This window comes from Heterodontus francisci, chromosome 1 (assembly GCF_036365525.1).
Source record: "Heterodontus francisci isolate sHetFra1 chromosome 1, sHetFra1.hap1, whole genome shotgun sequence".
In the NCBI taxonomy this organism is placed as follows: Eukaryota; Metazoa; Chordata; class Chondrichthyes; order Heterodontiformes; family Heterodontidae; genus Heterodontus; species Heterodontus francisci.
In genome coordinates this window covers 230,903,893-230,930,916 of record NC_090371.1, presented here as the reverse complement: position 1 = coordinate 230,930,916, position 27,024 = coordinate 230,903,893, and positions in this window count along the sequence as shown.

Below are 27,024 nucleotides of genomic sequence, written 5' to 3'. Positions count from 1 at the left end.
TGGAGGTTTTGAAGCGCATTCAGGTGGATAAATCCCCAGGGCCTGACCAGGTGTATCCTAGGATGCTATGGGAAACAAGGGAGGAGATTGCTGGGGCCCTGGCAGAGATTTTTGTATCATCATTAGTGATGGGTGAGGTACCGGATGACTGGAGGATAGCTAATGTTGTGCCTTTATTTAAGAAGGGCAGCAGGGATAAACCAGGGACCTACAGGCCGGTGAGCCTTACATCAGTGGTGGGAAAGTTATTGGAAGGGATTCTGAGAGACAGGATTTATATGCATCTGGAAAGGCATGGTCTGATTAGGGATAGTCAGCATGGCTTTGTGTGTGGGCAATCATGTCTCACGAATTTGATTGAGTTTTTCGAGGAGGTGACCAAGAGGATTGACGAGGGCAGGGCGATGGACGTTGTCTACATGGACTTTAGCAAGGCCTTTGACAAGGTCCCGCATGGTAGGCTGGTCCAGAAGGTTCGAACACATGGGATCCAGGGTGAGCTAGCAAATTGGATACAAAATTGGCTTGGTGATAGGAGGCAGAGGGTGGTAGTGGTGGATTGTTTTTCAGATTGGAGGCCGGTGACCAGTGGTGTGCCGCAGGGATCAGTGCTGGGCCCTCTGTTGTTTGTCATATACGTTAATGACTTGGATGTGAATGTAAGGGGCGTGATTAGTAAGTTTGCAGATGATTCCAAAAGACCGCATTTGTTGACAACGCGAAAGGTAGGTGGCGCTGTTTTGGCACATGCGCAAATACAGCATATGCCACGAAAACGTCACAGATTGCGACTGTTGCAGCTGCCAGGACTAAAGATGGCGCTCCTCAAAGAATCACACAGAGGAAACCTAACGAACACGTGGCAGTATACAATGGCCGGAGTGAGAGAGCAGCACGGGGGCCGGGGAGAGCAGCGTTGAGGGTGTCGGGTGTGGGGGGGGAAGAAAGAGAGGGAGGGAGGGAAAAAGAGAGGGAGGGGGAGGGAGGGGGAGGGGGGGAAAGGGAGGGAGGCAGAGGGGGAGTGGGGGAAAGGGAGGGGGAGGGGGAGAAAGGGAGGAGGGGGAGGGGGGGAAGAGAGGGAGGGGTGGGGGGGAAAGAGAGGGAGGGGTGGGGAGGGAAAGAGAGGGTGGGGTGGGGAGGGGAAAGAGAGGGAGGGGAAAGAGAGGGAGGGGTGGGGAGGGAAAGAGAGGGAGGGAGGGAAAGGGAGGGAGGGTAAGAGAGGGAGGGAGGGGGGGAAGAGAGGGAGGGGTGGGGGTGGAAAGAGAGGGAGGGGTGGGGGGGGAAAGAGAGGGAGGGGTGGGGAGGGAAAGAGAGGGAGGGGTGGGGAGGGGAAAGAGAGGGAGGGGAAAGAGAAGGAGGGGTGGGGAGGGAAAGAGAGGGAGGGGGAGGGGGGAGAGGGGGGTGAGGGAGAGGGGGGTGAGGGAGAGGGGGTGAGGGGAGAGGGGGAGTGGGGGGTGAGGGAGGGGGGGGAGGGGAGAGGGGGGGGAGGGCAGGGGTGGAGGAGAGTGGGGGGGGGTGCAGCGGAGCGGAAGAGGAGTGCCTTTTTCAGTGCATGCGCCAGAAACACAACAGCAAAAGATTTACCGGCCAGTCCCTGGACCCGGCGACACCACGTTCTTCGCACACTCGCTCCCCGTGGCTCTCTACGGCCTCTCGCTTCCGGCCCTCTCCATTCAGCCGTTCCCTCCAGCTGCGGATGCCCAATCCAGTTGCTTCTCCCCTACTTCTCCACAGTACTTCAGGCATTGCAACTGTCTGGTCCCTGCATTTTGCATGCTCCCTCTTCCCACCCCTCCCTGCTCTCCCCACCCCTCCCCCCTCTCCATCTTCACCTCCCCCTCTTCACCCAACCCTCCCTCTACCCCGCTACCTCCACCCCTCCCTCTACCCCCTACCTCCACCCCTCCCTCTACCCCCTTACCTCCACCCCTCCCTCTACCCCCCTACCTCCACCCCTCCACCACAGTTGAATATCTGAAGTGCAGTTGCAAAGTCGGGGAAATAGCATGCAAAACAAAGCCTCAACAATTCTGGGGTTAATTATTGAGAAGTTTTATTAAGTTCATTAAGCATCCGAGGCACTGCTGTGCATGGATACATGAGTGTTGTGTTTCCAGCATTCCCGTTAGACAGACAGGCCGAGTCTCTGCTATGCACAGCTAAAGAGATTGTTCCTGGAGAGCCTTGTGGTGAATGAATGCTTGGCTCTCTATTCCACTACTGTATTGTCCATGTGAAGAAGGCAAAGTCACAAGAGTCTGAGCTCAGTCTATTCTTGGTGAATGTCCCCCAAGCGCATCCCAATGTGCATTCCCAATTCATCCATAAATGCAATGTTCCTTTCCACATCGTGATGAGCTCCGCAGCATGATCCAGTTGCCTTCGTTGCTTGAATGCTGACCTTAAGTCTCAAGGATTGTTTTCTCGACGGCATGTTTTACATGAAAAGACTGTTTCGCAGTCCAGAGGAGGTTGCGCTGAGGTGGTCGCCCAGCCATTGGTCTATCCAGGGAATCACAACAAAGGCAGTCCATAGACACGGGGGCGGTATGCGCGTGGCTTTGTGGGCACAGGATCTCACTGACGAGATGTATTGATACTGCAAATCTAATCTTGGTTCAATGCACATCAAGGAACAAGCGTATGGGTGCTCACTTTTTTAAATAGACTCCCCGTTGCCTGTAAGCACAACAGCAAAGCGCATTTAAATAGCATTGTTAACATAGTGAAACATAACAAGGCACATCACAGGATGTGCCTGCAGACCATGCTATCTGTTGAAACATCTCAAGTTTACTGCTGAAGTCGTCATAACTCTCGAACTCCTGGGTTGTGAAGGTGGCAAGGAACTGCTCTGTGGAATCTACTGACGTTGCCATGATCGAAGTTTGAAGTTCAGGAAGGCTATTAAGGGACCACATGGGAAACATGAGATGAGATAAGAAATACAGAATGCACTCCATTAAAACATTACAAAAACGAAAGTGACCGTTTAGATGGTAGGTTGCAGCACATGTACTGCCTGTACACAGCAACTCACAACAGGGACTGGAGAACATGCGGTGCCCCAGACAATGGAACTGTTTTCAGAGCAGCTTACAACAGGGACTGGAGAACATGCGGTGCCCCAGACAATGGAACTGTTTTCAGAGCAGCTTACAACAGGGACTGGAGAACATGCGGTGCCCCAGACAATGGAACTGTTTTCAGAGCAGCTTACAACAGGGCCTGGAGAACATGCGGTGCCCCAGACAATGGAAATGTTTTCAAAGCAACTTACAAAGGCAGAGCAACTTACCTTGGAACAATCTCCTGTGTCTAATAAAAATGAAGCAAGTCTCCAAAACAACTAAATAATTCAGATAAAATGCGAGAAAATGCCCGACGAAACCTCTCCTCCTTCCACTTTCAAAAAGTCGCGCCCTGAAGCTTTGACGCATGCGTGAATATCCGAAGATTGACGCATATGCAGAGGCCAACCTGGCGCGTTGCCCGAGGAAGACGTAACGCGATGACGTCATCTGCGCATGCGCAAAACGGTCCTGGCAAGCCGGACCGCAGCGCATGCGCAGAGGGCAGGAGACCGTCTGCGCATGTGTGCACCGCGGCGCATCCTGATGACGTCGGCGCTGACGAAGCGTTGTCATGAATCACTATGATTCCAAAATTGGTGGTATATTGGACAGTGAAGAAGGCTGTCTAAGGTTACAACAGGATATAGATAAAGATATAGATATGGGAAAGTGGGCAAGGGAGTGGGAAATGGAATTTAACGCAGACAAGTGTGAAGTGATGCATTTTGGGAAGTTAAACCAAGGCAGGACACATACAGTGAATGGCAGGACCCTGGGGAGTGTTGTTGAGCAGAGAGACCTTGGGGTGCAAGTACATAGTTTCCTGAAATTGGCAACACAGGTAGACAGGGTGGTGAAGAAGGCGTATGGCATGCTTGCCTTTATCAGCCGAGGCATGGAGTACAAGAGTTGGGACGTCATGTTACAGTTGTACATAACAGTGCAGTTCTGGTCGCCGCACTACAGGAAAGATGTGATTAAGCTAGAGAGGGTGCAGAAAAGATTCACAAGGATTTGGAGGGCTTGAGTTAGAAAGAGAGATTGAAAGGGCTGGGTCTGTTTTCCCTGGAACGAAGGGGGCTGAGAGGGGACATGATAGAGGTATATAAAATTATGAGAGGCATAGATAGAGTAGATAGCCAGAGTCTGTTACCCATGGTAGGGATGACTAAAACTAGAGGACATAGATTTAAGCCTTACTTCGGTTGTGGGTAAAATGTTGGAAAAGGTTATAAGAGACAGGATTTATAATCATCTTGAAAAGAATAAGTTCATTAGCAATAGTCAGCATGGTTTTGTGAAGGGTAGGTCGTGCCTCACAAACTTTATTGAGTTTTTCGAGAAGGTGACCAAACAGGTGGATGAGGGTAAAGCAGTGGATGTGGTGCATATGGATTTCAGTAAGGCGTTTGATTAGGTTCCCCATGGTAGGCTATTGCAGAAAATACGGAAGTATGGGGTTGAAGGTGATTTAGAGCTTTGGATCAGAAATTGGCTAGCTGAAAGAAGGTGGTGGTTGATGGCAAATGTTCATCCTGGAGTTTAGTTACTAGTGGTGTACCGCAAGGATCTGTTTTGGGGCCACTGCTGTTTGTCATTTTTATAAATGACCTGGAAGAGGGTGTAGAAGGGTGGGTTAGTAAATTTGCGGATGACACGAAGGTCGGTGGAGTTGTGGATAGTGCCGAAGGATGTTGTCGGGTACAGAGGGACATAGATAGGCTGCAGAGCTGGGCTGAGAGATGGCAAATGGAGTTTAATGCGGAAAAGTGTGAGGTGATTCACTTTGGAAGGAGTAACAGGAATGCAGAGTACTGGGCTAATGGGAAGATTCTTGGTAGTGTAGATGAACAGAGAGATCTTGGTGTCCAGGTACATAAATCCCTGAAAGTTGCCACCCAGGTTAATAGGGCTGTTAAGAAGGCATATGGTGTGTTAGCTTTCATTAGTAGGGGGATCGAGTTTCGGAGCCACGAGGTCATGCTGCAGCTGTACAAAACTCTGGTGAGACCGCACCTGGAGTATTGCGTGCAGTTCTGGTCACCGCATTATAGGAAGGATGTGGAAGCTTTGGAAAGGGTGCAGAGGAGATTTACTAGAATGTTGCCTGGTATGGAGGGAAGGTCTTACGAGGAAAGGCTGAGGGACTTGAGGTTGTTTTCGTTGGAGAGAAGGAGGAGGAGAGGTGACTTAATAGAGACATATAAGATAATCAGAGGGTTAGATAGGGTGGATAGTGAGAGTCTTTTTCCTCAGATGGTGATGGCAAACACGAGGGGACATAGCTTTAAGTTGAGGGGTGATAGATATAGGACAGATGTTAGAGGTAGTTTCTTTGCTCAGAGAGTAGTAGGGGTGTGGAACGCCCTGCCTGCAACAGTAGTAGACTCGCCAACTTTAAGGGCATTTAAGTGGTCATTGGATAGACATATGGATGAAAATGGAATAGTGTAGGTCAGATGGTTTCACAGGTCGGCGCAACATTGAGGGCCGAAGGGCCTGTACTGCGCTGTAATGTTCTAATTCTAAAAAAAAAAGGTGAGAGGGAGGAAGTTTAAAGGGGATCAAAGGGGTAAATTTTTCACACTAAGAATATTGGGTATCTGGAATGAGCTGCCAGAGGAGGTGGTGGAGGTAGGAACAGTAGTGACATTTAAGATGCATCTGGACAGGTACTTGAATGAGCAAGGCATAGAGGGATATGAAATTAATGCAGGCAGGTGGGATTAGTATAGATAGGCATTATGGTCGGCATGGATGCGGTGGGGCCGAATGGCCTGTTTCTATGCTGTACGACTCTATGACTCTAATGAGGCACATTAATTTTGACATGAACATTGATTTTAAACTGTTACTGGAGTGAACTTGTTACTTGTTAAACAGATCAGCCGTGACTGGAAAAGACATTTGCATATTAACTCATGGTGATTGGAAGGACAAAGGACAAGTCCCTGACACATTCAACCCACAATGGACCTTGATCAGCAGGTATTGTGTGTAAGAGGAGAATTCCAGAGACTGCTAAGGTGATACAATCCAAGGCGTGGTCAGACCAGTTAGTTACATGACTAACCTGCTTGGCAACCTGGGTTTTTCTGAATTGTACAAACAGTTTGAACTCAGAGTGTCTGTTTGTTCCTGGACTGAGAAGACCTCTCCTGTCTGCCTGCTCCCATCTCTTTCTAACAAGCCTCTGAATCCACTGAAGACACATGAACCCCAAGAGAGAAAAGTCTCCTACGAAAAGCAAGATCTACCTGCAATCAAGGACACTACAGTGAGTTTGAAGAACTGTAACAACAACTCTTCAGATATTGCCTCAAACTTTTCCACTTTATTTTTCTTCTGCTTTTTTCTGTCTCTATTTGCATGCGTATAGCGCATATGCATGCTTGCGTGGGAGCGTCATGTATCTGTAGGCGTTAACTGAATTAGATTTTAAGTTTAAGTTTAATAAATTTCAACTTTTCTTCTTTAAACCTAAGAAAGCCTGTTTGTGCTGGTTTCTTTGCCTTATAATTTGAAAGCGACGAATAAGGATTCACCAAAAGGGAGCGAAAAACACGGTGTGTTTAAAATTAAACCCTGTTACAGTAAGACCAGGTGGAGGCTGAGAGGGGCCACATGATAGCTTTCTCACCTGGTCGTAACAGCGACACAGATATTCATGCAAAAATTAAGATGCCAAGATTCCATCCAACAAGAAAGTTTACACCAAAGGGTGACTCAGGAAGCATGGTGGCTGAAATGCTTTCCACCCTCACCCGTCTAAACCAGTTTGAATATACTTTGCTTTCAAAACCTAAAGGTAACTCTTTTTCCAAATACTTTCTTTTGGAAAAAACGGTCTAAAATCCTGAATTGGAAAGTGGCTTAGAGAAATGAGTCAACTTGACAGTCTGAACAGCTGAATTAAGTTAGTGACCTGCAACACTCTAGATATCTCCACCTGCCTTACAGGTCTGGATGACTTGCGGTTTATTCTTCCTAATAATCTCATCGGATCTCATCATCAGAACAAAGATAATCAAAAAAATCCCAAATACCATGAGTAAAGATGTTACAGTTTATCTTAGTTCATCATTACTGTTTGATATTTTTAATGGATTTAGTCGCACTGGCGACACTCGCTGTTTAATTTAAATGTTGCTTATATGTTAACATATCAAAACATTAAAATAACAGCTGGTCCATAATAATTTTATTTAATGCAATTTGTTTCCACCAACGTGATCCCCGAGGTTATCAAATTATTGTCTTTTTCTGCATTTGTTAGCCAGCTAGCATGTTAGTTTTGTTGTAATGATATCACTGTTTTCCTTTGCATTACTTAGCAACTTTCAGAAAAGGCCACCAGGACTGTGACAATATTTTCAGGTGCCTGTCAAATAGGAAAGATTGAAAATCTCTGCTCTTTATTTTAAGATTTATCACTTGACTTGAGCGCGTGTTGGGAATGTGGAAGTGAAAGCCAGCACATTAGGTTTATGGCATTTGCCAGCCTTGACTCAGGCGTGTTGAATCGTACACCAATTGTTGATGTGTCCTCGAGTCTACACATTTGATAAAAGATTGATAAAGCATAAAATTTACCTCACCCTTTTTCTCTCTGTGTTGCGTACATTTTGCTTTAGGCTGCAGAATATCGCAAACTAGCTTTCCCTGAGGTGCATAACCCGCCTCAGTATTTCTACACAACAGACACAACTTATATCTCCCTCCCTGCAATCATAGTCACTATCTCACCTTAAGCAACATTACAGGAGATCCACTTAATTTATTCTTGCTAGAAAAACAATGGCATGTTAATGATGCACTTGTGCAAATCAGTCAACATATTCAGGGGATAAATTGTGAGTTGTGAATTTCCAGGATTTACTGGTCGATTTAGGCCACGATGCTATTTGCTTCACATAAATGGCATCTTACCCTTAGCCACCCATTATTTTTATGGGCTTTCTGGATTTGAACATTAATTCCTCATTAAACTCACTACAGGAAGTTAAGTCTGGTAATTAAGAGCATAAGTTTTATTTTAATGGTATGGTAATTGTTAATGCAGTATCAATCAACCTGTCTGGCACAGAAAATGAACAACTTAAACTGTGGATTCTCAATCCTTCAGGTGGTAAATTGTTCTTAGAGATTTTAAAATGTATTTTTTGTCAGTTATTTTCCCTTTATGTCTTTTCCCTCTCTTACAATCCAATCTTTCCCTCTCTTTATTTCTTTGTCTGTACCTGCTTTGATTCTACTTCGCCCTCCTCGGTCATTCCTCTTTGTTTCTCAATCTTAAATCTCATAGGTCAAGGAGATATAGTGTTGGTCCCACCATTAAGTAAGTTCCCAGAGGCACCATTGCCCTTGCTACACTGTTACCAGATCGCACTTCCAGCAACTTTCAGAGCAAATAGATTTTGAGCTTCAGGGTGCAGGAGAAAGTCTAAATAATAGGGCATATTGTGAGATGTGCACCCTGAGGCACAGTGTGGCTTTCGTGCAGAGAGATCGACTATTGACATGCTGTTCTCCCTTCGTCAGATACAGGAGAAATGCCGTGAACAACAGATGCCCCTCTACATTGCTTTCATTGATCTCACCAAAGCCTTTGACCTCGTCAGCAGACGTGGTCTCTTCAGACTACTAGAAAAGATCGGATGTCCACCAAAGCTACTAAGTATCATCACCTCATTCCATGACAATATGAAAGGCACAATTCAACATGGTGGCTCCTCATCAGAGCCCTTTCCTATCCTGAGTGGTGTGAAACAGGGCTGTGTTCTCGCACCCACACTTTTTGGGATTTTCTTCTCCCTGCTGCTTTCACATGCGTTCAAATCCTCTGAAGAAGGAATTTTCCTCCACACAAGATCAGGGGGCAGGTTGTTCAACCTTGCCCGTCTAAGAGCGAAGTCCAAAGTACGGAAAGTCCTCATCAGAGAACTCCTCTTTGCTGACGATGCTGCTTTAACATCTCACACTGAAGAATGCCTGCAGAGTCTCATCGACAGGTTTGCGTCTGCCTGCAATGAATTTGGCCTAACCATCAGCCTCAAGAAAACGAACATCATGGGGCAGGATGTCAGAAATGCTCCATCCATCAATATTGGCGACCACGCTCTGGAAGTGGTTCAAGAGTTCACCTACCTAGGCTCAACTATCACCAGTAACCTGTCTCTAGATGCAGAAATCAACAAGCGCATGGGTAAGGCTTCCACTGCTATGTCCAGACTGGCCAAGAGAGTGTGGGAAAATGGCGCACTGACACGGAACACAAAAGTCCGAGTGTATCAGGCCTGTGTCCTCAGTACCTTGCTCTACGGCAGCGAGGCCTGGACAACGTATGCCAGCCAAGAGCGACATCTCAATTCATTCCATCTTCGCTGCCTTCGGAGAATACTTGGCATCAGGTGGCAGGACTATATCTCCAACACAGAACTCCTTGAAGCAGCCAACACCCCCAGCTTATACACACTACTGAGTCAGCGGCGCTTGAGATGGCTTGGCCATGTGAGCCGCATGGAAGATGGCAGGATCCCCAAAGACACATTGTACAGCGAGCTCGCCACTGGTATCAGACCCACCGGCCGTCCATGTCTCCGTTATAAAGACGTCTGCAAACGCGACATGAAATCGTGTGACATTGATCACAAGTCGTGGGAGTCAGTTGCCAGCATTCGCCAGAGCTGGCGGGCAGCCATAAAGACAGGGCTAAATTGTGGCGAGTCGAAGAGACTTAGTAGTTGGCAGGAAAAAAGACAGAGGCGCAAGGGGAGAGCCAACTGTGCAACAGCCCCAACAAACAAATTTCTCTGCAGCACCTGTGGAAGAGCCTGTCACTCCAGAATTGGCCTTTATAGCCACTCCAGGCGCTGCTTCACAAACCACTGACCACCTCCAGGCGCGTATCCATTGTCTCTCGAGATAAGGAGGCCCAAAAGAATTGTGAGATGTCCTGCAAGATTCAACCAAATATATGTTCTTGTTTCCTGGAGGATTATGTCAAGATCAATCTGATTCAAGTATTTTTTCTGCAAGCAATTAATTCACAAGACATTCAGTTTGAAGACAATTGTTTACAAGGTGGAAATATCCAGGAATGTCTCAGAAATTATTGGATAATCTCTGCTCATGTATTTTATAAAATTTTGCAGTATGTGATGGGTGATGACAGCTTGCTTAGTCAGATAGGGAAGGTATAGCTGCATCATCCAGAAATCCAGAGAAAAGCAAAAAATGTTCATATGTAAAGACATTGTCCATACACATCATGGTAAATTTATTTATTTATTATTTATTTATTTAGAGATACAGCACTGAAACAGGCCTTTCGGCCCACCGAGTCTGTGCCGACCATTTAGATGATTAGAAATCATTTTGTAATGTTCTTCAACCAGCATCGAGATTGATAGAAGGGAATGTATAATATAAGGGCCTGTAAGGGTTAATGTTTGAGACAGTGAGAGTAAACCCTTCCCACTGTAGTAACGATGCTGTAGAGTCACATGGGTATTAGGCTGGGAAGAAGCTAGAAGCAGCACAATGTGTGCTGGCTAGACAGGCTTGTGGAGAGTGTAAATAGTTATATGTATGTAATAAATGAGTTATTCTTTAGCCCTACAAATAACACAAGACTTCCATAAACAACATACGACCTATGCTACTACAATACACAACAGAATGCACGTCAAACATTCAACCTTATAGAGTATTTGTTGCCAAGAACTGTGTCTCTTTGTGCAATAATAATTAAAAATCAAACAGATGGAGCATTATAAACATATAGGTGTGGGTCTCCAGTCTTGGGACAAGAACATGGGACAGAATCTGATTGTATCTGAACTCTTAATTTTTTAGCTCCATGTGGAAAGGCCATGGACATATCATCTACCTGCCACTAGCGCCCCCACCCCCACACCAACGCCCACCCCCAACCCCGCACCACACCCCCGGTGTCAAGGGGAAATGTCAGAGGCAGTTCCCTGGTTGACCTGGAAATTTCATCCTTTTCGCTCTTGAAAAAGGACGAAACAGTAGGTAGAACAGCTCACAGTTGGTGTGAGTCCCACTGTGGGCCCAGAAAAGCATCAGATCTTGCCAAAAGTAAGATAATCAATCCTGGGGAAGGTTGATTGTCTTACTGTACCAAAGGTATGTCTCCCATTGCAGCCAATGATTGCTTAGAGCCGCTTTTTCTTCAGCCAGGGAAAGGCCTTCTAATGGAATGGCCTGTGTACCACCTGCCGGCAGATTATGGTCAGTGCCACTGATACACCCTTAAAGACAGGTACCAACCCTCGGCATGCGAGTGACTCCATCAATGGAATTTGGACAGTGCTGTTGACCATGGCAGCAGACAATGGGAAGTCCTGTTTCACTGCTCTTCCAGAGGCAGAACAGAGACCTCAGAACTTCAGTCCTGCAATGTGCAGAATCAGTTTAAAGGTAGACAATACCCTTTTCTTACTTTCGTTATTTTTAAATGTTGTTTCTGTCTCTCTCTTCTGTTTCTGTTTCTTCTTTTTGTTTCTGCCTCAGTCTTTTTCTTTGGGTGGGAAGTTCTGTGTGAAGCAGCATCATTTGGTGGTGAAAAAGAAGCCATGGTCTGCAGGCTGCATTTTCTGGTGGAGTCTCATAGAATAGCGTGAATTGCAGCCTTCAATGATTTCATTCCCACCCCTTTTCCCTATAACTCTTGTTTCCTTCCCATCACTCCTATCATATCCACTATCCTTTTGGCTTTTTACAACTCTCTTTCCTACTACCCATGGCTACCCCTAATCTCTCCCAATACTCTCTGTGCCTGCTCCTCTTTGACTACTTGCACAAGCTTTGTATCATCATATCCCCTCACTGCATCACAGTGCTACCACACATCTCAACCTTCACCCTTCATCAATCCACCCTAAATCCCATTCACTCCCCAGAAGGGTAAGTGATGAGAAGCCAGAGACCCCATATCCTCAACCTCAACCTTTTCCCCTCCTACTGTCCCATCCCTCTCCTATCCTTCCCTCCTTTCTGTTTCTTTCAAAGAGGTTTTGTTTGCTTTCAATATTCAAATTACCTTTTTTCAAACAAATTCAAATTCGGGTGAGGAATGGCATTTTGTCTGCTTCCCTTTTTCTGTGTCTCTGGCATTTATTTTCATGTGTAATGTAAATCAGGCAGGTAGTAAGCAGGACGTCTGCTCCGTCTGCCCAATACAATATGTGAGGGCCTGTGTCATTTCTGTGGCAGGCCTAATTTAAATGCCAGGAATAAACACACTTCTTATAGGCAACTATCCAGTTAGAAGTGGGACAAATCTAATAATGTGACCACTACTTAAAGGCAGCCCATAGCCCGTAAAAGAGAAGTGTACCTTTCAGTGGTGAATAAGTGACAGCAATCTTCTGGAACAGCAAGTAGCATGACATCTACGAGGGCCCCTAGACTGTCGGATGCAGCAGTGCAGGAGCTCACTCAGCAGCAAGGAGATGGTCTTTCCCTCCAATGTTTTATTTTCGTCCCAAAGACACTTTCCAAGCAGCAGGAACTTAAAATATTCCCAGGGACTGAAAGAGCAAATACTCTTTCAGATGCTTAGAATTAAAATAAACACATTTAAAATTGCCAAAGCCTTTTTTTTTTTGAAAGGGGCAAAAAGGAGATGCTGTTATGATTTACTTAACATAATACAACATATTAAAATAACAGACACATTTCTCAGCAGCAATGGAGAGAGGCAGCAGAGCAGGTAAAACATTGTTCAAGGACCTGATGGCAGTGCAGGAAAAGAAGTAGTGACCTTACCAGGACTGCCATGGTAAGATTCTCCTTCACATACCTTACTCTCTGCACAGTCGTGCACAACCCTTCCTTAACTTTGGAACTAAGAATCCTTCTCTTCCCATTTCTCAGGCTCTTCTCCAATCTGAATGGGATACTTCTTGCACTCACACCATCAAAACTTGCTACTTCACTCACAATTACTTCCTCTTAGCAACACTTGCCATTTCCTGTCATCAAGCATAAGATACCATGATGCCACAAATATCTTGAAAACCATTCAACAGGGCACACACTAACCTACTTGCATTTTTCTTGCAGGAGAAATTGGTGCACAGATGGGAAAGTATGAGAACAAGATGAGGTCCTGTCTCTGTATAGATCCTGACCACTATCAATGTGATTGGCAGAGAGAGGGAATGCGGCATTAGAGATGACCAGGCTAGAGGTCACACACAGCAGAGTATTTGGCATTTTCACTTTCTTTTCTCTTTCTACCTAACTCTCACTCACACTCAGAATGGCAATCTGGTGATGCATTGCCACTTATTTGCCAATCCTCATGCTTGCCATTATGTGCTTATGCTTGTCCTTCTCCCCTTTCTAGGTTCATCAGACATCTCAGGCAATGAATATGCACACCCATGCCAAGTGTTGTGGGATGACCTAAAGACCAGACCACCTTAAGGACTGCAAGTGCTGGTCATCAGAGGAAGTGATGTCAAGTCACATGTGAACAGTCAGTTGTGAGTAGAGGTCGAGACAATAAGATATGTGTAGATGAGCTCGTACAGTAACCTTTTGTATCCATATGTTCCAGTTCAGTTATAATAAACCCCAAGTTTGTTTTGGATATTACTTGTAGAATTCTTTCCTTTATTGACCAAGGCCTAGAGTATAGGAGCATGGAAGTTATGCTAGAACTGTATAAAACACTAATTAGACCACAGCTAGAGTATTGCGTACAGTTCTGGTCACCACATTACAGGAAGGATGTGATTGCACTAAAGATGGCACAAAGGAGATTTACGAGGATGATGCTGGGAATGGAGAATATTAGCTATGAGGAAAGAATAGATAAGCTGGGGTTGTTTTCTTTGGAACAGAGGAAGCTTAGGAGTGATTGAATTAAGGTGTATAAAATTATAAGGGGCCCAGATAGAGTGGATAGAAACCTACAGGACTGTGTACCAAGACCTAGAAGGTAGGATTAGACTGGATAGATGTTTTTTGGCCAGCATGGACATGGTAGGCTGAATTGCCTCCTTCTGTGCTGTACACATTTCGATGTTTGATGAGCAATACCCTAACCTTGGTCTTGCAGCACCCCACTAATCTGCAACAAAGTGTTCTCCAGCACAGTGGTAGTAGTGAAGCGTGGCTGGGCCATAAGAGGGATGATGAGAAAAGGGGACATGAAAGTAGGGACTCCACTCAATTGCTTCCGCATCTCACCCATTTCCCTACTGTCAGTACCCGACATGCTGCCTCATGTATCAATGGATGAGGCTGTCTCTATACATCTGCAGGTGGAGCAGTCTTTGGCAGGGCTTTCAGAGGCTCCAAAACTTAGAGGATGCAGGTGAAGAGCAGCTCAACAGTCAGATCAAGGATCAAGTAGCCTACCTTTACCTCAGCTGAAGACACAGAGGTTTCAACACGTAGAAACGGCAGGAACAGGAAGATTAAATATTTGTAGCTGCACAATTGCAATGGGTGTCTTAAACATTGTTATATTTTTAATTTTCTGTTCCCTACTTGGAACACATAACTATTAATTTTTGAACCACTTTCCTGTTTTGCTCATTCTTGATTGCTGGCTGACAAGTGGCCTTTTCAGATGTTTAATGATGAATGAGAAGCTATGAATACATGGCGACCAATGGGGTGATATAAAATGGATGCTAGGTTATTTGCAGGACTGTTTTGTGTTAGTGGCATTGGTTGGGGGATGAAAAGTGACTTTTGCATATGGTTATTAGATGGAAGCACTGGTGGAACCTCAGTGAACCTTGCAATAATCAGGACATTCCAGCATTCCAAGTAGGAATGTGAGCAGCTGGTGGTGCATTGCTCTCATCACTTTCCCCCTCCTCGTCTTCCTCCTTCTCAGAATCCTCCGAAGAGGCTCTGCACATTGGTCAGCCTGCAGGCCCAAATCTTGCTGTTGAGCAATGTTGTGCAATGTTGACAGCACATCATGATGGTTCTGGAGACCCTGGCTGGTGTGTACTGAAACGTGCTTTCAGCTCTGTCCTTAAGCACATCTTCAGCATACTGATGGGTTGGTCGATGGCACATTTGCTGGCGATATCGCATTGATTGTGCTCTTGTACCTCATTCCTCAGGTTTCTGACTACATCAACAGCCATGTTTTAAGTGGTTATTTGTTGTCTCTTAGCACCCAGCCGGTAACTTTGCTTCCACGTGCTAAAAGATCAGGAAGCTTGGACTGACGCAGAACGAAAGCATCATGGCCGCTTCCCGGGAATCTTGCATAAAGATCTTTTTATGTTTACAAACCAGCTGCACATTGATGGAGTGAAACCCTTGCAGTTGAAAAACATTCCTGGGTGATCTGTAAGTTCCCTAATTGCCACATGTGTGCAGCTGATGATACCCTGCACCTGTGGAAAGCCAACCAGAACCAGAAACCTGAGAGCCTGGTCATTCTGTCTGGGAAGTAGGGCTACGGTGAGGGTTAGTGTGAGAGTTAGTGTTTTTAGCCCTAACAGAGAGAGGGAGAGAAGGTCTTACTAGTTCACAATGAACATTTGAACAGGAGAGCATGCAGTTTGACCTATTTTGGTTTATTTGCATGTATTGTTCTCACCACTCTTGCTTTTTAAGACATTTTATTTTGCTATAGTTATGATTCCTGTGGAGACCACCAACAAGCCAAAAGAATCAAATCCCCAACTGACCCCAATTTAGGAAACAAAAACCAAAGACAAGACTTCACTTTTATAACTTTTACTTTAACACTCAAACCAAAACCAACATAAATTAAATGTGAACTAACAATTAAATCACAGTTGATATATATCTCAAAGGTTAAATGTTAACTATCAGATGCAACAAGGATGTATCTCACAAGTCCTTTGGCAGTGCTATCAGCAGGATGATGCTGAATTATCACAAAGTCCTTCAGGTTTTTGAACTTTGCAATTAGATCTCCAGATCCCATCTCCTGAGATGCAAACACCTGTTTCCACTCGACGGCTGTTTGTCTGTAATCTGAACCCCCCTGATATTGTCTCCACCAAAACTATTGACCCTTCCGGAACTTTTGTGATTTTGTTCACAGCAGTCCTGGTGGTGTAGCTTCACTAGTCTCACCTATGTAACTCTTTAAGGCACCGAAATGGTAGCAACTTGTATTTTCCAAAGGTCAGTTCTCATTCCTAACAACTATTCCAGCCTGATGCTTTGTAATCTGCAGCTCTCAATTTCTCTGTAAACACAGTGGTGCAGTGGTTAGCACTGCAACATCACAGCTCCAGTGATCTAGGTTCAGTTCTGGCAATGCCTGTGTAGAGTTTGCAAGTTCTCCCTGTGACTGTGTGGGTTTCCACTGGGTGCTCCAGTTTTCTCCCACAGCCAAAAGACTTGCAGGTTGATAGGTAAATTGGCCATTGTAAATTGCGCCTAGTGTAGGTAGGTGGTGGGGATGTGGTAGGGAATATGGGATTAATGTAGGATTAGTATAAGTGGTTGGCACAGATTTGGTGGGCTGAAGGGCCTGTTTCAGTGCTGTATAACTTTAAAAGAAATTCCCAGCTTTGCAGCAAGCTTTAACACCCTCCAGAGTTTTCTTCTGAAACCTAAGCTTCAATTATATGTCTCTGGTTAAAAAAAAAATGTTTGTTTGTTTAACCTGGTTCTGATCTTCCAGAACATAGTTTATAGTTTCATTTTCAAATCAGAGTTTGTCTCAAAAAACACATTTGAATCCAAAGTCAGAGTACCCAACAGGTCAACCGCACAGAACACAATCGGCACACGAGGACTCTATCACACTACCTTGAATGTGTTGCAATAAAAATGCTTAAATATATTATGGGGTTAATGTAGGATTAGTTTAAATGGGTGGTTGTTAGTCGAGACAGACTTGGTGGGCCGAAGGGCCTGTTTCAGTGCTGTATCTCTAAATAATTTTTAAAAACGAAATAATAAACTATTTCTGGTGTATTTGACTGGAAAATCTGACTGACATTTCATGATTCATTAAAACAATATGTTAATGTGATTTTTACTTCTGTGCTGACAGGTCCATCTGTTCCATTTAATTCAGTCAACCTCTTTGGTGCTCTTTGGGAGTTAGAATTAATTTCCTTGATCATTCTGGTGTGGAAGGAGGATATTGTCTGACAAGCCTTTCCTTGGTATTTTTGGGAATATTTTGAAATCATTTGAAAAGACTGATAATCACTATTATACCCTGAGGTAAAATGCATTTAACTTATTTGAGAGAATCGTACTGATACTTGCTGACAAATTCAAACAGTGAAAGCAGTCAGATTGCAACATTTTGAGAATTGGAGGCACAATTGCCAAGAGTAAAATGTTATAGTAAGTCATGGTTGGTGGCTGCTGATTGAATTTTATTATGGGCCTGGTCCCACCGATAACACTATGGGGGTTATTTTGGAGCAAAGGGTGAAAACAGACGCCAAATAGGTATTGTGCTAATAATGTCTGTTTAAAATTTTAGTTTTGGCACATAATTTTGAGGTTATTTGTTGCTTCCATACTTTGAATTTGCTTGGAATTACTAAAACAGACACTTGAGTGTTTGCCACTTTAGCTTGATTAGATGCAATTTTTGTGGGTTGTTCTCACCCACTTCCACTGAAGGTGTGATGTGTGCTGGCTGATATACAGCAGCACATTTCAGGATGGTTCAGGGATTGAGTGAGAGGGTGCACAGGTTTTTGGATGCAGCACTGGATCACCTGGTGGAGGAGGTTCACAGGATGAAGAACGTCCTGTACCTGCAAGGGGTGAAGGAGCTCACTTTGCCCACCTGTCCCTCTCTCCGGCAACAGCTGGTGCTGCTCTGCCTGGCCTCATGTTCAAGACCCATTCCTCCTACAGACCAAGGAGGTCCCCTTGTAAAATGCTGACGACCAAGCACTTTCTTTCTCCTGGTGACTCCTATATGGTGTTCAATAAGTTGGAGTAGCACAGCACTTAACCTTTTTAGCTGGAAGCCTCAGAGAATTTGCTGAATAAGTGCTGCTTGAGTGTTACTAAAGTCTTGACAAAGTGTTCCAGAAGGTCTCCCAATGTGTTTCAAAAAACCTCTTCAAACCTCCCACAGCAAGTGAACAGTAAAAGGTTGTCGTTCTAGCCATAATCCCAAAGGACCATATGCATCTCTCTCCATTAGAGAGAGACAGTTGGGAACATATAGCTTGAGGGTTACCACTTCTCAAGTGGAGGGCATGGTGAGGAAGCAGGCCTCCATAAGCTAATAAAACTGGCAAGGAATTGAACTCACACTATGCATCAAATGTTAACCTGCTAGTCAACTGAGCTAACCAACCACCACAGCAAAAGGTGATATACTTTTAATTAGTGTTTGAAATCCTCTGCAATTGCACAGTGGCAGAAGTGTGTACCATCTACAAGATGCACTGCAGCAACACACCAAGGATCCTTAGACAGCACCTTCCAAACACACGACCTCTGCCACCTAGATGGACAAGAGCAGCAGATGCATGGGAACACCATCCCTCCAAGCCAAACACTATCCTGACTTGGAACTATAATCACCGTTCCCTCACTGTTGCTGGGACAAAATCCTGGAACTCCTTTCCTAACAGCACTGGGGGTACACCTAACTCACGTGGACTGCAGCAGTTCAAGAAGGCAGCTCACCACCACCTTCTCAAAGGCAATTAGGGATGGGCAATAAATGCTGGCTTAGCCAGCGACACCCACATCCCACAAACGAATTTTTTAAAAAATCCTCCATGCAGTCATTTCTAGTGCATGCTTCAACTCCTTTATCAAGGTGCCATCTTGTGCTAAAGTAGTATTACAGCTGAAGACCCCACCTGGGCCTCCTTGGAGGTTCTTTAGCAGCTAAAGTATCTGTGGAAGATTGCACCCATCTAATTTTCCTCATGTGTTATCTGTTTGTACCAAATGTTTGCCATCAAAATAACAGCTGGTTAATAATAATTTCATATAAATTATATTTGGTTCTGTTAAAAGTGAGTGCAAGGTGATCCCTGAGGATATCAAATTACTTTCCTTTTCTGTATTTATTGGTCAACTAGAATGTTAGTCATTTTTCTGTATGCTAATAAAACATATTGACCCTGACATTTCACAGGGGTTCTCCCGGTCTCCAATGTAACTCCAACAGCAAACCATTGGATCTCCCAGGGAAATGTTTCCTTGGGGGTTTTGCTGTCCCCCAATCGTGTAACAGCTGGAGGCCAGTAGGACTTCCGCACAATTTCATGGCTCTTTTGTGTAGCAATAACACTGCTTTCCTTTGTTTCTCTAATTATCTTTCAGGAAGATCTCCATTAATGTGATAATTTTTCTGGGATGGTTTGTCAAAGAGAAAGGTTTGGCAATCCCTATGCTGAGGCAAATTTTAAGGTTTCTTTTCAATATTTGCATAGTGATTAGATAACATCCTTGCTCTCTATGGAGTAAAGACACCAATTCTGTGTGCTTCCAACAGGAACCCGTGCTCAAAGGAAACACAGAGCAGCGAATTTACAATATAGTTTTGTATAACTCAAGTTTCCTTCAGTCAATGCTGGAAATATGATATTGATAAGTCTACCATTATGTATATAAATGAATCTTCTGGGCACCTTTCACAGATAATTTTTTTTTAATGAAATATGTTGTTACGACTGAGGTTGGAGGAGTACACTGTCTCTCTCTACTCCCACTAATCCACTGGTCACAACATATATTTAAAAAATATTTTAACCAGTTATGGATATGGCCAATTATATACTTTTATCTATTCATTTCAGAATACAAATCCACCAACCAGGTTTCTTTAATGAACAACAAAATTATTAATTTATTATTAAACAAGACTTATTCAATAAAGATGCACAGCTTATCAACACACAGTTTGAAATAGGAAAGTATAAATATATTCCCTTCTAAATAACCCAGCACACACACATACACACACCGATTAAAGAAAAAATAAAGAAGCTTTCTCTGCAGAGATCAACTTTATAAAAACAAAAACACTTTGGCCACATACTTGTTAATTCTTGAAGAAACAAAGGATGAGCTATGACATGATCCGGATGACTTTTGGTCTGACGTCTGGGTATGCAAAGACGGGTGTCACAAGACACATGCAGTTGTCACTGGGATCTTTCTGGAGCAGTTAGTTCAGGAGATGTCGAGTGGAAGTCTTGCAGGCTTTTCGGAAGAATTACTGCATCAGTGGGATCAGCAATCACAGTGGATTCTCAGTAGATTTTTCAATACAGGTGGCAAGGAATGAGTTGGGTGGGTTCTCTCTTAGCAGCATATACCAACTGCCCATTCAAACAGTCCAAAACGAAACCAAAACTCCCGAGCCATAAACCCAGACATGTGAATTCTCTGTAAACAACTGCAATAGACAGCAAGGCTCCAGCTGTTTACTTAGTTTAAAACATGTGACTTCCAGTCAGTATTTGTTATTAAACAAAGTCCCAAGTATCATTTCAGTGACCTACTAAAAAAAAAAGTGCAGCATCTCCGCAGGTATTTTCCAGTCAAAGAACAAAGAACAAAGCACAGGAACAGGCCATTCGGCCCTCCAAGCCTGCGCCGATCTTGATGCCTGCCTAAACTAAAACCTTCTGCACCTCCGGGGACCGTATCTCTCTATTCTCATCCTATTCATGTATTTGTCAAGATGCCGCTTAAACGTCGCCATCGTACCTGCTTCCACCACCTCCTCCGGCAGCAAGTTCCAGGCACTCACCACACTCTGTGTAAAGAACTTGCCTCGCACATCCCCTCTAAACTTTGCCCCTCTCACCTTAAACCTATGTCCCCTAGTAACTGACTCTTCCACCCTGGGATAAAGCTTCTGATACCCTGGGGAAAAGCTTCTTTAAGTCCTTTAAACACAAGCCTCAAAAATATTAATAATGAAAGCCCGTTCATGACAACGTAAATAAATAAGTGTCCCTCACTTATCACTACATCTATTACATAATAATTAAAAAATAGAATAGATGAACATCATAAACATTGCATCAGCCTTGGCTAAATGCTATCACACTTAACTCTGCATCAGAAGCTTGTGAGTTCAAGCTCCACCCCAGAAACCTGAACATATAATGTAGGCTGTATTGAAGGAGTACTGCACTATCAAATGTGCCATCTTTTGGATGAGATATTAAATCAAGGCTACGTTTCTCTAAATTGTAGCCTTGACGACACTTCATTGGCTGTGAAGCACTTTGGGATGTTCTGAGGTGCTCCGTGTCTGAAACTTCTTTCTTAAACGTTAACTATATACAATGAGATTATATGTCAACATTAGGGATGTGATTTTTTTTTTCCTTTCCAGTATCTGTAGTCAAGCAGAACACATCTGAAGTGCCCTCTTCCTGCAATGACCTGAATCTGCCTATATTTCTGGGGTCAAGCACGAGTGGCTAGGAGGAAAGCTCTGAGAACTCTGCTGCAGCAATAATGACCACCAACTGTCAAACCTTTTAGCTTCTATGTCAAAAATTCTCCACCCTGGTCCTTTTCTTCCTGTGCCTATGACAGAAGAAACTGCTGCATGTTTGAAACAAGTGACATCCAGGTCCCGCTCAAATCCTGTGACTAGAGTATGGCTGGGCTGAAGGCCTAAAGCCTAAGGCCCATGTCATCGGGGTGTTCCTGCAAATGGTCACTTAACTGGCCTTCAAGAAGAAAATGAGATAGGAGAGATCATTGACACAGATGATGCTGCTGATGCATGAAAATCATTCCCTAGAACTGTATACATTATGGGAGTGAATATCTGTAGTGGTACTCCAATTCGTTCATTATAACTTTGGTGCAAGAGCTGTGGAAATCCTGGAAGAATGGCTCATCTGCTAAAATAACCATCACAATATTATTTCCTTTCTGCCCTAAGGTCCATAATTCTTTATTTAACTCATGGTCCAATATTGTTTATTTAATACTTCTCCTGATATTAGTTATTTACTTTGTAGACTTCTGCTCCTCATGAGCTTATAATAACAATTGTAAAGTTTATTAGGCCATTTTCTGCACAAATTCCAGTGGTCCCATTAATGACCACAGGTCAAGTCACTCAACACCTAATACAAATGAGCAAAGTGTGCATGGTACATGCTCTGTCCATTTATACCTGAAAATTGCAATCGGTATTCTACAATGAGCAGAGGACCCTGATCTGCATATTTCAGCAGTCTCCTGACTGTTTAGGTAGCTGGGCAGCATACTCATTTATAGGTCCACTTGAAAATCCACCTGTGGCTTATGAGGGAAGTTAATGATAGTATTAGATTAAATGAAGAGGCTTGCAATGTTGTGGAGTATAGCAGTAAGTCTGAGGATTGGGATAGTTTTAGAAACTGGCAAAGAATGACCAAAAAGATGATAAAAAAAGGGAAAAATAGAAGGAGGGGAAACTACCTAGGAATAAAAAAAACAGATTGTAAGTGCTTTTGCAAGTTTATTAAAAGGAAGGGAGTAGCGTAAGAAGCAGAGAAAGGAGAAAATATCATGGCAAATGAGGGAGTGGCAGAGAAGTTGAACAAATATTTTGTATCTGTTTACATACTAGCAATAGCGGGTAATCAAGGGACGAACAAGAGTGCGGAATGTAAGGTAATTAATGTCAGAAGAGAAATTGGAGAATCTATTGAAGAAACTTAGAGAACTGAAAACAGATAAAACAGACACATCCCCTGGGCCTGATGGCAAACATCCTAGCTTTTTAAAAGAGGTAGCTGCAAAGATAGAGGGTGGAATTTAGTGAGGCCATCAAGAATGGGAATGGAGACTTGCGGGAGCCAGAGAACGGCAACGGACCTGCCCGCCTGGAAATCTGTCTTTGTGATGTCAGTTCTGGATTTAATCAGCAGCAGGAAAGCTCTAAGGTGGTGTTGCCACATCTATGCGATGGGACAGTAATTTAAGTTGTTGAACAGTTCATTGTAATACATTAGCATGCAATTGATTGTGATTCAATGGGGGGTTTGGAATTAAATGAACGGTGGGTGGGTCTCATGTGCCTTCGGATCCCTAGCTATTGAAAGTTGGTGGCACTGAGGCGAGGCCTCAGAGCTGCGATGGGAAGGCAGCCATGAGGAGCATTGGTTTGGTGAAGGTGGGGAAGCGGAGGCCATTGTCGGCCTTCAGCGCTGTACATTCTGCAGGGGGCGGCTAGGTTTCGGGTGGGAGTGCAAGGTGGGCTTGGGCTTGGTGAGAGGTTCTGGAGGCCATACTACTTAGAGTGAGGGTCAGGAGATCATAGTACTGGGTGAGAGGATTGGGTGGCTATACAACTGGGTCAGAGGGAACTCGCTGCCCACAAGGTTGGTGGAAGTGGAGACAATCAATGACTTCAAAAGGAAATTGTATGGCCACTTGAAGGAAATAGACTTGCAGGTTTATGGGTATCAAGTGGGAGTGCGGGACTGACTGAATAGCTGCGTGGAGAGCCGGCATGGCCTCGATAAGCCGAATGGCTTCCTTCTGTAAATGACTATGGGCTGAATTTTAATTTCACAAAGTGCGCGGCGTACGCGCGAGACGTGCGCTATGGAGTCGCTGCGATATTTTGCACGGCGGCTCATTAGCATGGAGGGGGCAGAGCCCCCTGCCCGATGACATAGAGGGGGGCAGGCACTCCATCCCCGGTAACAGCATTTTTAAACAGCTTCAAGCCCTTCGGTTTAATTTAAATTTTTAAAGGTCATGTTGTTTTAAAAATTGCAATAAAATTTTAATTTGAATCCCCTCTCCCCCACCCCCCACTGAGTACTCAGTAAATAAATTGCCCTATCCCCACAAAAAACAGTTTTTGCTATTCCGAACTTCCCCCTGAACATCAGCACCTTTGACCTTCAACCCCTTCCCACCACCTCCACAACCAATGGAAATAGTTTTCCCTACATACCCACCCCCCCCACCCCACCCTGGAAACATCACTCCTCCCCGCTCCCCAACAGTGTCACACCTCAGATCACTGAAAAGACATCCGAAGGCGCGGGAGTTCCGGCCACTGGCTGAAATATCAAGTGGGACGGCCATCGGGACAAGATAGGTGTTTTTGCATGTATTAACATTTATTTAGATATTAAAATGAATGCTCTGCCGCAGAATGGCGTGGGGCTGCCCCGAGGCCTCGCCGCTGCCAGTAAAATGCGGCGGAGCTTTCCCGGCGTCAAGGCCTGTGGCTGGCCTCTCCCAGAAGTATTCTCTGGGCTCCCCCTCGCCATGACCCCCGACGTTGGGGAGGGCTGGTAAAATTCAACTCTATGACTCCACTACTGGGTGCTTGGCTGGCTCTCAATGAGGGAGAACACTGAGGCCCATTAGTGTGTAAGTCAAGGGAAGTAGCAAAGGCAAAGATGCCAAAGCAAGTTTGTCTCTGCAAGGACAATGGTCTGGGGGCATACTGATCAGCTGGCATAGGTCTCATACACCCTGTCTTTGTGGTCCCCTGTGGCATGATGCAGCGCTTCCGTTGGATGGAGGACCAGGAGGGAGCTGTGCCCGCCATGTAGCTTCATGAGGAGAGTGACAGCAGCTGGCCATGCCAAAAAGAGACCATATGCTCCAGAGAGTGTACCAGACTATACTCAGCTACCTCCAAATGCCCGAGCAGCAGTGTCAGCGAAGACGATCACCAGCTTCTGCACATTGCTGAAGGATAAGTTGCAACCTTTGGGCTTTGGTGGTCACCCATGCCAGTGGCCCTGAAGATCACCATGGCACTAAACCTTTATGTGTCTGGCTCTTTCCAGGGATTCATCAGGGACATGTTTGGGGTTTCCCAGGCAACAGCCCACCGCTGACAAACGCCTTGTTTAAGAGGGCCAGCGACTATGTGCGCGACCGAACTGAACATGACAGTCAGGCCAAAAGGGCCATCGGATTCAGGGCCATTGCTGGATTCCCCCAGGTGCAAGGTGTGATATATTGCAAGCATGTGGCCATCAAGGCTCCAATAAACCAGCCTTCATCAACAGAAGGGCTTCAATGCCATCAATGTTCAACTAGTCTGAGACCACTGAAAGCATTTCCCGCAGGTGTGTGCCCGGTTTCTGAGAAGCAGCCATGATGTTTACATACTTCAACAGTCCCAAGTGCCTCAGCTTTACAGGCTCCCCACTCACCTTCAGGGATGGATTCTCAGGGACAAGGGTTACCCATTGAAGACATGGCTACTGACGCCTGTCAGGAGCCCTTGCACTGCAACAGAGGAGAGGTATAACACCTGCATGGATCCACCTGAGCTACTATTGAGCAGGCCATTGGGCTGATGTGATGAGATTCTAGTGCCTCGATCAATCCGGTGGAGACCTGCAGAATGCCCCAGCGAGGGTCTCGCGTATTGTGGTGGTCTGTTGTGCTCTGTATAATATAAGGAGGCCTTGCACGAAGAGGACATGAATGATCGCTAGTCCTCAACCAAGGAGGAGGGCATGGAGGAGGCTAATGAGCTGGTACCACTGGATATTGAACCCCTTGCACTGGAGGCCAGTCACATTGAGAGACGGGCAAGGGAGGCAAGAGACAATTTCATACATACCTGCTTCCAACCACCATGAAGACCTCTCAAAGTGAACTCAATAAAGACTCACCTCAATGCATTCAGTCTGCCACCTCCTTTCTATCTCAATTCCATGCCCAGCGCCCAGCTTTACCACACACTCTGGCACATCTGAGACGCTGACCAAATGTGGCCTCTGCCTACACTGGCAGCCCAATGAGGTAGCAAGGGTCAAGGCAGCAGCTCACAATTCAGGCATGAAAGAATGAGCATTTTGCAACAATTAATGTGAACAGTATTAATGATAAAGGTTTATTAAACAATATAAAGAGCAAATGGAAAACACCCAAGTGTGTCTAAGTGCAATTCTTAATACTATATTAACACACTTAATAAATGTGTGCTTCTATGAGGTGTGACCCTGGAGCTAGCAGCTGGGCTGGAGGCAGGTGGCTGATAAGGCTGCCCCTTGGCCTCTGAGTGTCTGAGGCCTGGAGGGCCCCGGCTGGCTGAAGGGTTGCTGAACAGGTGCAAGAGCCTCTTCGTTCATCACGGCTACTGTGCCGAGGGGGGGGGGGGGGGGTGTGGAGGGCTCACTGGCGAAGGGGCTGAGGAGCTGGTGTTCGCACTCAAGCACCCTGAGGAGAACCCCTAGCTATGGAGGTCAGCCTCCTTCTCCCTTTCAAAACTCATTTGAACCTCCCTGCTCACCAGAGAAGGACAATGGCCTGTAAAAGACTCCAGGGACCTTGATTTAGATTTAGATTTGATTTAGAGATACAGCACTGAAACAGGCCCTTCGGCCCACCGAGTCTGTGCCGACCATTAACCACCCATTTATACTAATCCTACACTAATCCCATATTCCTACTACATCCTCACCTGTCCCTATATTCCCCTACCACCTACCTATACTAGGGGCAATTTATAATGGCCAATTTACCGATCAACCTGCAAGTCTTTTGGCTGTGGGAGGAAACCGGAGCACCCAGAGGAAACCCACGCAGTCACAGGGAGAACTTGCAAACTCCACACAGGCAGTACCCAGAATTGAACCCGGGTTGCTGGAGCTGTGAGGCTGCGGTGCTAACCACTGCGCCACTGTGCCACCCTTGTCCTTGCTTCACCATGCCACTGCTGCAATGAGCTCATGGCCAAGGGAATAGTGTGCAGGTCTGCGTGCATCTGTGGGATCTGTTGCAACCTCCTGATGGAAGAAGCCATGCGTTCACATGTCTGAGACATGGAAGCACTCATGGCATTGATGGGCTCCTCCATCGTTTGCTCATGGTCGCATATTCCCTCTAGTAGCTCTTCCAGATGTTGCCTTCCCTCTCCCTGCAACAGCAGCATGCTCTGTGCTGTTGACACCAGCCTGGGCTCAGCCTGGGGCTCAGCATGGGCCTGGTCTCCCACAGTCCTCTGACTGTCAGTGGCCTCAGCTGT